Genomic DNA, 13,121 nt, shown 5'->3' on the forward strand with positions numbered 1-13,121 from the left:
TGCCGAAGGCCCCGGGTAACCAGGGTAAACATCGGGTTACTAAGCGCAGGGCCGCGCTTAGTAACCCGATGTTTACCCTGGTTACCATCGTAAAAGTAAAAAAAAAACAAACAGTACATACTGACATTCCGGTGTCCGTCAGGTCCCTCGCAGTCTGCTTCCCGCTCTGACTGAGTGCCGCCGTAAAGTGAAAGCACAGCACAGCGGTGACGTCACCGCTGTGCTCTGCTCTTACTTTCCGGCTGGCAGTCAGTCAGAGCGGGAAGCAGACTGCGAGGGACCTGACGGACACCGGAATGTCAGTATGTACTGTTTGTTTTTTTTCACTTTTACGATGGTAACCAGGGTAAACATCGGGTTACTAAGCGCGGCCCTGCGCTTAGTAACCCGATGTTTACCCTGGTTACAAGCGAACGCATCGTTGGATCGGTGTCACACACACCGATCCAACGATGACAGCGGGAGATCCAGCGACGAAAGAAAGTTCCAAACGATCTGCTACGACGTACGATTCTCAGCAGGGTCCCTGATCGCTGCTGCGTGTCAGACACAGCGATATCGTATGGATATCGCTGGAACATCACGGATCGTACCGTTGTAGCGACAAAAGTGCCACTGTGAGACAGTACCCTTAAAGTTCAGATCTCGGCCCTCAGTACTTTCTTAGATTATCCATTGACCTCCCACCCTTGGATAATTAGATTTGTGAAAGCCATTCAGAGATTACGTCCTACCTTAAGGGTACCTTCACACTGGTCGATTCTGCTACGATTACGACGCATTTGCGTCATATTCGACATCGCAGTACGAGCTCGTAGCCAGCGGTCACACTCTACGATGTTAACGCTTTTTCTGACGTAGTTGCGATGTGAACGTCACGCGTCGCAATCGTACGCTACCCTTCACACCGCCATAGTCCTACGACTCCGAGCGTGACGTATTACCAGCATGGGCGTGCTAAAACGTCACGCCCAATCAGGAGACAGGTATGCGGAAGCCCAACCCACGTAGTCGCATTACGAGCTCGTATGACCGCCGTCACATACTACGATTTCGACCGCCACAGCGGGACATTTACGACGAAAGAAAGTTCTGCTCTTTCTTTCACATCGTACGATGCTGGGCTGCGTCGCAAATCGTAACGCCATGTCACACTTTGCAACCTCGGAACGAGGACGGATAAACGTCACAAATCGAACGCTCGTTCAGACTTTGATTGCACAGTGTGAAGGGGCCCTTAGACAGTTAGCACCTACATGGGACTTAAATCTTGTCCTCAGGGCTCTATGTAAAAGCCCTTATACTCTTGAGGAGGACATGCCTATTTCAATACGTACTTGGAAGACGGCCTTTTTAGTAGCAATTACAACGGCTAAACGTGTGGCCGAAATTCAAGCTCTGTCAATTAAAGATCCATACCTTCAGGTCCGTGATGACCATATAGTACTAAAATTAGATCCATCATTTATCCCTAAAGTAGCCTCAGTAAAAAATCGAAACCAAGAGATAATTTTACCCTCCTTTTGTGAAAACCCCTCTAATGTAAAGGAGCAAGCGTTACATTCCTTGGGTGTCAGACAGGCAGTATTAAACTATCTAGAGGCCACTAGTTCCTGGAGGAAGGATTCTAACCTTTTTGTTTTGTTTGGGGGTAAGAATAGGGGTAAAAAAGCTTCAGTAGCTAGATGGATAACGACTGTAATTTCAAAAGCCTACTCATCAGAAGGGGTAGACTGTCCAACAGGGATTAAAGCTCATTCTACTAGGGCTGTCTCAGCATCATGGGCTGAACGGGCAGGGGCATCCCTAGATCAGATTTGCAAGGCCGCAACTTGGGCCTGGGTAAACACATTCTGCAAGCATTATAAACTTGACATATTAGCAGCCCAGCAGACATCATTTGGGAGAAAAGGTCTCCAAGCAGTTGTCCCACCCTAAAGGAGGTTTCTTGGGTATTCTCCAGTGTGCTGTCAGGGGGACGTCCTGGAAAATGGGTATTATACCTACCGATAATTCGGTTTCCAGGAGTATACTATTTTCATATACTGTAATATGTTGGTTAATAAAGATTTTAATTTGCATCTATCCATGGTGTGGTACTTGTCAAAACACTGAAGGAAAGGGGGCGGAGTGGGACTTTTTAACCTCTCGTGTTGCTTTTCCTGTCCCTGCAAGGAGGAGGAGGACGACGTCCTCCAGTGTGCTGTCAGGATGGAATCCTGGAAACCGAATTATCGGTAGGTATAATACCCATTTTTGCCAGATTTTAAGGGGAATTTTGCCAGGTGATAAGGGGACCGTTGCCAGATGGTAAGTGGACTGCTTCTTTTTCCTACAGAGTGTGGAGATATAACAAACAATTTGTTATTAAAATAACATTTTAGTCACAAAATATTTGATAATTTATCCTAGGGACCTACAGTATATCATAAAAGTGAGTACATCCCAAAGTGTAAATAACCAAATTGTTCTCAATTAGGCATTTTTTCCTACTGTATATTAACAATAACTATACAGATTTGGGGCTTGGTGTAAAACATTGCCATTGGGGGAATATTGTTTTATATGCCCAAATGCAGAAACCAGAACAGCAGACATACAAAACTGTTTCATACTGACTGCCATGAACTTTACCAGCTAGTAATTTAGTAAAAATTTAGCGTACTGGAAATGCCAATCTTAAAACTGGAGGTCGAAGATTACAGAATGACGGTGAGACCTGGGGGTGACATGTACGGAGAGGATCTTGTATACTCACTGTTTCAGATTCTGAAGCAGATAAACCAAGAGAAGAAGGATCGAAGCCTAAAAAATGAATAGAAACAAGGTAGCATAAGAGTTAAGATAAACCTCCTCCATTTCCAGAGATCCCATGATAGTGAGTACACCCACTTTACTCCACAAATAGTCCAGAAGACTTGTGAAATATGAGGGATCTTCTGGGACAGTAGACAAGTAGCACAGTTTATAGTCTGTCCTGGTCATCGACATAATGAATGGAAGTGCCAGATACTGAGCTCGCATCATGCAAGTGAATAAAACCGCCATCGATTTATTCTTTCCCGACATCCACTGTACATGTACGATGCAAGTCACCAGTGGGTGTATGGAGCAGAGCCACAGGGTGAGCCCACCCTATACCTCTAACAGCCGTGACTGGTAACTTATGAAATGCCTCAGTCAAACTCTGACAGTAACATTAACAGTCAGCATTGGGGCGCATCATTATATGCACCCATGTAAAGTGATCGCAGGACACTGATGAAGGCCTCCATGACCGTCATTACTGAGATCCTTTAACCCCTTTACCCCCAAGGGTGGTTTACACGTTAATGACCGGGCCAATTTTTACAATTCTGACCACTGTCCCTTTGAGGTTATAACTCTGAGACGCTTCAACTGATCCTGATTAGTGATGAGCGAATAGGATAGCCAGCATAAGTACATGTGGGGGTTGACTGGTTGCTAGGGAATCCCCACATGTACTTAAGCTGGCGAACAGATGTAAATCATTCAGCTGCGGCAAGAAAAACTAAAACTCCAAGCACTAAAAAATACTTGGAGGACCCCCGAGCATGCTCGAGAAATCTCGAGTAACGAGTATATTCGCTCATCACTAATCCTGATGATTCTGACATTTTCTCGTGACATATTGTACTTCATGATAGTGGTAAAATTTCTTTGATATTACCTGCGTTTATTTGTGAAAAAAATGGAAATTTGTCAAAAATTTTGAAAATTTCACAATTTTCTAACTTTTAATTTTTATGCCCTTAAATCACAGAGATATGTCACACAAAATACTTAATAAGTAACAATTCCCACATTTCTACTTTACATCAGCACAATTTTGGAACCAACATTTTTTTTGTTAGGGAGTTATAAGGGTTAAAAGTTGACCAGTAGTGATGAGCGAATATACTCGTTACTCGAGATTTCCCGAGCATGCTCGGGTAACGAGTATATTCGCTCATCACTATTGACCAGCAATTTCTCATTTTTACAACACCATTTTTTTTGGGGGGACCACATCACATTTGAAGTCACTTTGAGGGGTCTATATGATAGAAAATACTTAAGTGTGACACCATTCTAAAAACTGCACCCCTCAAGGTGCTCAAAACCACATTCAACAAGTTTATTACCCCTTCAGGTGTTTAACAGGAATTTTTGGAATGTTTAAAAAAACAAAACAAGAACATTTAACTTTTTTTCACAAAAACTTTACTTCAGCTCCAATTTGTTTTATTTTACCAAGGGTAACTGGAGAGATTGGACCTCAAAAGTTGTTGGACAACTTGTCCTGAGTACGCTTATACCCGATATGTGGGGGTAAACCACTGTTTGGGCGCATGGCAGAGCTCGGAAGGGAAGGAGTGCCGTTTGACTTTTCAATGCAGAATTGGCTGGAATTGAGATAGGACGCCATGTCTGGAGAGCCCCTGATGTGCCTAAACATTGAGACCCCCCACAAGTGACACCATTTTGGAAAGTAGACCCCCTAAGGAACTTATCTAGATGTGTTGTGAGAACTGTGAACCCCAAGTGTTTCACTACAGTTTATAACGCAGAGCCGTGAAAATAAAAAATCTTTTTTTCCCACAAAAATGATATTTTAGCCCCCAAATTTTTATTTTCCCAAGGGTAACAAGCGAAAGTAAACCCCAAAAGTTGTCCAATTTGTCCTGAGTATGCTGATACCCCATATGTTGGGGTAAACCCCTGTTTGGGCGCACAGGAGAGCTCGGAAGGGAAGGAGCACTGTTTTACTTTTTCAACGCAGAATTGGCTGGAATTGAGATTGGACGCCATGTCGCGTTTGGAGAGCCCCTGATGTGCCTAAACAGTGGAAACACCCCAATTATAACTGAAACCCTAACCCAAACACACCCCTAATCCCAACCCTAACCATAACCCTAACCACACCCCTAACCTGAACACGCCCCTAATCCCAACCATACCCCTAACCCCAACAAACCCCTAATCCCAACCCTAACCACACCCCTAACCCTGACACACCCCTAATCCTAACCCTAACTTTAGCCCCAACCCTAACCCTAACTTTAACCCTAACTTTAGCCTCAACCCTAACTTTAGCCTCAACCCTAACCCTAATGGTAAAATGGAAATAAATACATTTTTTTTTTTAACTATTTTTCCCTAACTAAGGGGTTGATGAAGGGGGTTTTGATTTACTATTTATAGCGGGGGTTTTTAGCGGATTTTTATGATTGGCAGCTGTCACACTAAGACGCTTTTTTATTGCAAAAAATAGTTTTTGCGTCTCCACATTTTGAGAGCTATAATTTTTCCATATTTTGGTCCACAGTCATGCGAGGTCTTGTTTTTTGCGGGACGAGTTGACGTTTTTATTGGTACCATTTTCAGGCACGTGACATTTTTTGATCACTTTTTATTCCGATTTTTGTGAAGCAGAATGACCAAAAACCAGCTATTCATGAATTTCTTTTTTTTTTTTTTTTTGGGGGGGGGGGGGGAGGGGACGTTTATACCGTTCCACGTTTGGTTAAATTAATAAAGAAGTTTTATTCTTTGGGTCAGAATGATTACAGCGATACCTCATTTATATCATTTTTTTTGTTTTGGCGCTTTTATACGATAAAAACGATTATACATTACAAAAAATTATTTTTGCATCGTTTTATTCTGAGGACAATAACATTTTTATTTTTTCGCTGATGATGCTGTATGGCGGCTCGTTTTTTGCAAGGCACAAGATGACGTTTTCAGCGGTACCATGGTTATTTATATCCGTCTTTTTGATCGCGTGTTATTCCACTTTTTGTTCGGCGGTATGATAAAGTGTTGTTTTTTACCTCGTTTTTTTACGGTGTTCACTGAAGGGGTTAACTAGTGGGATAGTTTTATAGATCTGGTCGTTACGGATGCGGTGATACTAAATATGTGTACTTTTATTTTGTTTTTTTATTTAGATAAAGAAATGTATTTATTGGAACAATATTTTTTTTTTCTTTATTTAGGTTTTTTTTTTTTTAAACATGTAAATATTTTTTTTTTTTACTTTGTCCCAGGGTGGGACATTATGCTATAGTGTCAGATCGCTGATCTGACACTTTGCAAAGCACTGTGTCAGATCAGCGATCTGACAGGCAGTGCAGGACGCTTACCAGCGCTTGCTCTGAGCAGGCGCTTAAAAGCCACCTCGCTGCAGGACCTGGAAGGAGCCCCGTGGCCATTTTGGATCCAGGGCCTGCAGGGAGGAGACGCTCAGAACAACGCGATCACGTCGTGTTGTTCCGAGAGTCTCAGGGAAGCACGCAGGGAGCCCCCTCCCTGCGCGATGCTTCCCTATGCCGCCGGAACGTTGCGATCATGTTTGATCGCAGTGTTCCGGGGTTAATGTGTCAGGAGCGGTCCGTGACCGCTTCTGGCACACAGTGCCGGATGTCAGCTGTAATAATCAGCTGACACCTGGCCGCAATCGGCCCCGGTCCCCCGTGATCGCGGCTAATCGCGTTAGACGTACTATCCTGTTGGTGGTTCATACAGGCCCATACCACCTCGATGGGATAGTACGTCTAATGTCAGAAAGGGGTTAAAAGCCAGCCAGTCCGTTGTGGTAAAATAAATGGTGTCATTCACAAGTATAACTTGTCCAGCAAAAACACAAGCCCTCATAAAGCCCAATAAGCAATGGGGAAATTACTGCAGATTTCATCTCATTCCCTAAGAAACTTACAAGTTTTTCAACACTTTTTATATCTTTATGGTGTTTATAAAAACTACAATGCATCTCCCAAAATGCAATGATGTACTGTATACATATACACTCTACATACTGTATACAAACACTGTCATGATCTCCATGGCCAGAGAACTAGCATAAGCCTATATAGGAACAAGCTCTTGGAAGATGGTAACTGTACTGACCATGAACTAAACCTACCGCACAACTAGAAGTAGCCAGGTAGCATGTCCTACTTTTTATCCCTATATGCCCAGCGCCGGCCGGAGAACTAAATAATGCTAGCAGAGGGAAATATAAGACCTGACTCACCTCTAGAGAAATGCCCAAAAAGGAGACAGAGGCCCCCCACATATATTGGCGGTGATTTTAGATGAAATAACAAACGCAGCAGGAAAATAGTTTTAGCAAATTTGAGGTCCGCTTTCTAGATAGCAGAAGACAGAAAGCACACTTTCATGGTCAGTAGAAAACCCTAACAAAACACCATCCAGAAATTACTTTAGGACTCTGGCATTAACTCATAATACCAGAGTGGCAATTCCTGATAAACAAGAGCTTTCCAGACACAGTAACGAAACTGCAGCTGTGAACTGGAACCAAAAAACAAAAACAAACAAGGACGAAAGTCCAACTTATCTAGTAGATGTCTGGGAGCAGGAACAAGCACAGAGAGGCTTCTGATAACATTGTTGACCGGCAAGCAACTAACAGAGAAGCCAGGTTATATAGCGACACCCAGATCTGATGAGAACAGGTGAACAGGGAAGATGATGACACAAGTTCAATTCCACCAGTAGCCACCGGGGGAGCCCAGAATCCAAATTCACAACAGTACCCCCCCCTCAAGGAGGGGGCACCGAACCCTCACCAGAACCACCAGGGCGATCAGGATGGGCCCTATGAAAGGCACGAACCAGATCGGAGGCATGAACATCAGATGCAGTGACCCAAGAATTATCCTCCTGGCCGTATCCCTTCCACTTGACCAGATACTGGAGTCTCCGTCTGGAAACACGGGAGTCTAGGATTTTCTCCACAACGTACTCCAACTCACCCTCAACCAACACCGGAGCAGGAGGCTCAACGGAAGGCACAACCGGTGCCTCATACCTGCGCAATAACGACCGATGAAAAACGTTATGAATAGAAAAGGATGCAGGGAGGTCTAAACGGAAGGAAACAGGGTTAAGAATCTCCAATATTTTATACGGACCGATGAACCGAGGCTTAAACTTAGGAGATGAGACCCTCATAGGGACAAAACGAGAAGACAACCACACCAAATCTCCAACACAAAGCCGAGGACCAACACGACGGTGACGGTTGGCAAAAAGCTGAGTCTTCTCCTGGGACAACTTCAAATTGTCCATCACCTGCCCCCAGATATGATGCAATCTCTCCACCACCGCATCCACTCCAGGACAATCCGAGGATTCCACCTGACCGGAGGAAAATCGAGGATGGAACCCCGAATTACAGAAAAACGGGGACACCAAGGTGGCAGAGCTGGCCCGATTATTGAGGGCGAACTCCGCCAATGGCAAAAAAGCAACCCAATCATCCTGGTCAGCAGACACAAAACACCTCAGATATGTCTCCAGGGTCTGATTAGTCCGCTCAGTCTGGCCATTAGTCTGAGGGTGAAAAGCAGACGAAAAAGACAAATCTATGCCCATCCTAGCACAGAATGCCCGCCAAAATCTAGACACAAATTGGGTTCCTCTGTCAGAAACGATATTCTCAGGAATACCATGCAAACGAACAACATTTTGAAAAAACAGGGGAACCAACTCGGAAGAAGAAGGCAATTTGGGCAGGGGAACCAAATGGACCATCTTAGAAAAACGGTCACACACCACCCAGATGACAGACATCTTCTGGGAAACAGGCAGATCTGAAATAAAATCCATCGAGATGTGCGTCCAAGGCCTCTTAGGAATAGGCAAGGGCAACAATAATCCACTAGCCCGAGAACAACAAGGCTTGGCCCGAGCACAAACGTCACAAGACTGCACAAAGCCTCGCACATCTCGTGACAGGGAAGGCCACCAGAAGGATCTTGCCACCAAATCCCTGGTACCAAAAATTCCAGGATGACCTGCCAATGCAGAAGAATGCACCTCAGAGATGACTCTACTGGTCCAATCATCAGGAACAAACAGCCTATCAGGCGGACAACGATCCGGTCTATCCGCCTGAAACTCCTGCAAGGCCCGCCGCAGGTCTGGAGAAACGGCTGACAAAATAACTCCATCCTTAAGGATACCTGTGGGCTCAGAGTTGCTGGGTGAATCAGGCTCAAAACTCCTAGAAAGGGCATCCGCCTTAACATTCTTAGAACCCGGTAGGTATGACACCACAAAATTAAACCGAGAAAAAAATAATGACCAGCGCGCCTGTCTAGGATTCAGGCGCCTGGCGGTCTCAAGATAAATCAAATTTTTGTGGTCAGTCAATACCACCACCTGATGTCTGGCCCCCTCAAGCCAATGGCGCCACTCCTCAAACGCCCACTTCATGGCCAAAAGCTCCCGATTCCCAACATCATAATTCCGCTCAGCGGGCGAAAATTTACGGGAAAAGAAGGCACAAGGCCTCATCACGGAGCAGTCAGAACTTTTCTGCGACAACACTGCCCCAGCTCCGATCTCAGAAGCGTCGACCTCAACCTGAAAAGGAAGAGCCACATCAGGCTGACGCAACACAGGGGCAGAAGAAAAACGGCGCTTAAGCTCCTGAAAGGCCTCCACAGCATCAGGGGACCAATTAGCAACATCAGCACCCTGTCTAGTCAAATCGGTCAATGGCTTAACGACATCCGAAAAACCAGAAATAAATCGACGATAAAAGTTGGCAAAGCCCAAAAATTTCTGAAGACTTTTAAGAGAAGAGGGCTGCGTCCAATCACAAATAGCTTGAACCTTGACAGGATCCATCTCAATGGAAGAGGGAGAAAAAATATATCCCAAAAAGGAAATTCTCTGAACCCCAAATACGCACTTAGAACCCTTGACACACAGAGAATTAGACCGCAAAACCTGAAAAACCCTCTTAACTTGCTGAACATGAGAGTCCCAGTCATCCGAAAAAATCAGAATATCATCCAGATACACTATCATAAATTTATCCAAAAAATCGCGGAAAATATCATGCATAAAGGACTGGAAGACTGAAGGGGCATTAGAAAGACCAAAAGGCATCACCAAATACTCAAAGTGGCCCTCGGGCGTATTAAATGCGGTTTTCCACTCATCCCCCTGCCTGATCCGCACCAAATTATACGCCCCACGGAGATCAATCTTAGAGAACCACTTGGCCCCCTTTATGCGAGCAAACAAATCAGTCAGCAACGGCAATGGGTATTGATATTTAACCGTGATTTTATTCAAAAGCCGATAATCAATACATGGTCTCAAAGAGCCGTCTTTTTTTGACACAAAGAAAAAACCGGCTCCTAAGGGAGATGACGATGGACGAATATGTCCCTTTTCCAAGGACTCCTTTATATATTCTCGCATAGCAGCATGTTCAGGCACAGACAGATTAAATAAACGACCCTTTGGGTATTTACTACCCGGAATTAAATCTATAGCACAATCGCACTCACGGTGCGGAGGTAGTGAACCCAGCTTGGGTTCTTCAAAGACGTCACGATAATCAGACAGGAACTCAGGGATTTCAGAGGGAATAGATGATGAAATGGAAACCAAAGGTACGTCCCCATGAGTCCCCCTACATCCCCAGCTCAACACAGACATAGCTCTCCAGTCAAGGACTGGGTTGTGAGACTGCAGCCATGGCAATCCTAGCACCAAATCATCATGTAGATTATACAGCACCAGAAAACGAATAGTCTCCTGGTGATCCGGATTAATACGCATAGTTACTTGTGTCCAGTATTGTGGTTTATTATTAGCCAATGGGGTGGAGTCAATCCCCTTCAGAGGAATAAGAGTCTCCAAAGGCTCTAAATCATACCCACAACGATTGGCAAAGGACCAATCCATAAGACTCAAAGCGGCGCCAGAGTCGATATAGGCGTCCGTGGTAATAGATGACAAAGAGCAAATCAGGGTCACAGACAAAATAAATTTAGACTGTAAAGTGCCAATGGAAACGGATTTATCAAGCTTTTTAGTACGCTTAGAGCATGCTGATATAACATGAGTAGAATCCCCACAATAGAAACACAACCCATTTTTCCGTCTAAAATTCTGCCGCTCGCTTCTGGACAGAATTCTATCACACTGCATGCTTTCTGGCGTCTTCTCAGTGGACACCGCCAGATGGTGCACTGGTTTGCGCTCCCGCAGACGCCTATCGATCTGAATGGCCATTGTCATGGACTCATTCAGACCCGCAGGCACAGGGAACCCCACCATAACATCCTTAATGGCATCAGAGAGACCCTCTCTGAAAGTAGCCGCCAAGGCACACTCATTCCACTGAGTAAGCACAGACCATTTACGGAATCTTTGGCAGTAAATTTCAGCTTCATCTTGCCCCTGCGATAGGGACATCAAAGTTTTTTCTGCCTGAAGTTCCAAATGAGGTTCCTCATAGAGCAACCCCAAGGCCAGAAAAAACGCATCCACATTGCGCAACGCAGGATCCCCTGGTGCCAATGAAAAAGCCCAGTCTTGAGGGTCGCCGCGGAGCAAGGAAATCACAATCCCAACCTGCTGTGCAGGGTCTCCAGCAGAACGAGATTTCAGGGACAAAAATAACTTGCAATTATTTCTAAAATTCTGAAAGCCAGATCTATTCCCTGAGAAGAATTCCGGCAAAGGAATTCTCGGCTCTGATACCGGAGCATGAACAACAAAATCTTGCAAACTTTGTACTTTCGTGGCGAGATTATTCAAACCTGCAGTTACGCTCTGAAGATCCATTATAGACAGGTGAACACAGAGCCATTCAAAGATTAGAAGGAGAGAGAAAAAAAAGAAAGACTGCAGCATAGACAGACTGGCAAGTGATCCAATTAAGAGCACAAAAAAAAAAAAAAAAAAAAAACTCTCAGCAGACTTCTTATTTCTCTCCTTTCTCAGCCAAGGATTTTAACCCTTTAGTGGGCCGGTCAAACTGTCATGATCTCCATGGCCAGAGAACTAGCATAAGCCTATATAGGAACAAGCTCTTGGAAGATGGTAACTGTACTGACCATGAACTAAACCTACCGCACAACTAGAAGTAGCCAGGTAGCATGTCCTACTTTTTTATCCCTATATGCCCAGCGCCGGCCGGAGAACTAAATAATGCTAGCAGAGGGAAATATAAGACCTGACTCACCTCTAGAGAAATGCCCAAAAAGGAGACAGAGGCCCCCCACATATATTGGCGGTGATTTTAGATGAAATAACAAACGCAGCAGGAAAATAGTTTTAGCAAATTTGAGGTCCGCTTTCTAGATAGCAGAAGACAGAAAGCACACTTTCATGGTCAGTAGAAAACCCTAACAAAACACCATCCAGAAATTACTTTAGGACTCTGGCATTAACTCATAATACCAGAGTGGCAATTCCTGATAAACAAGAGCTTTCCAGACACAGTAACGAAACTGCAGCTGTGAACTGGAACCAAAAAACAAAAACAAACAAGGACGAAAGTCCAACTTATCTAGTAGATGTCTGGGAGCAGGAACAAGCACAGAGAGGCTTCTGATAACATTGTTGACCGGCAAGCAACTAACAGAGAAGCCAGGTTATATAGCGACACCCAGATCTGATGAGAACAGGTGAACAGGGAAGATGATGACACAAGTTCAATTCCACCAGTAGCCACCGGGGGAGCCCAGAATCCAAATTCACAACAAAACACACTTATATACTCTATATACACACACTATATATACTGTATACATACACACACTATTACACTCTATACACACTATATCTACAGTATACCTACACACACTATATACTAAAAAAAACAAACACAAACTGACTGATGAGTAAGTCTGTAAAACAAGTCAGAATGGATGTGGTAAAATAAATAAACCCTTATTGAAGTATATGGGTGTGTGGGACATAAAAAGAAAAAGGGGGCGCATATCTATATATATAATTGTCTAAGGGTTTTTCCGTCTGTCTGTCTGTCTGTCCTGGAAATCCCGCGTCTGATTGGTCGAGGCCGCCAGGCCTCGACCAATCAGCTACGGGCACAGTATCGACGTAGATGTCATAATGGTTGCCATGGCGACGATGATGTCATAAAGGTTGCCTCGACCAATCAGCTACGGGCACAGTATTGACGTAGATGTCATAATGGTTGCCATGGCGATGATGATGTCATAAAGGTTACCTCGACCAATCAGCGACGGGCACAGTCTGCCGCGAATTCTGGAATCATCATTGTCCATATACTACGGGGACATGCATATTCTAGAATA

The 13,121-nt window shown here is 44.4% G+C and overlaps 1 long non-coding RNA gene across 1 annotated transcript in view; it reads right to left on the minus strand.

The window, feature by feature from the left end:
• Positions 1 to 2,738: 2,738 nt before the first annotated feature.
• Positions 2,739 to 13,121, minus strand: part of LOC143813382 (uncharacterized) — a 67,147-nt gene continuing 56,764 nt past the window's right edge. Inside the window, exon 4 of the long non-coding RNA XR_013223607.1 lies at positions 2,739 to 2,805. This is a non-coding gene — a long non-coding RNA (uncharacterized LOC143813382). The remainder of the gene's footprint in view (positions 2,806 to 13,121) is intronic.

This window comes from Ranitomeya variabilis, chromosome 1, assembly GCF_051348905.1.
Source record: "Ranitomeya variabilis isolate aRanVar5 chromosome 1, aRanVar5.hap1, whole genome shotgun sequence".
NCBI classification, from domain to species: Eukaryota; Metazoa; Chordata; class Amphibia; order Anura; family Dendrobatidae; genus Ranitomeya; species Ranitomeya variabilis.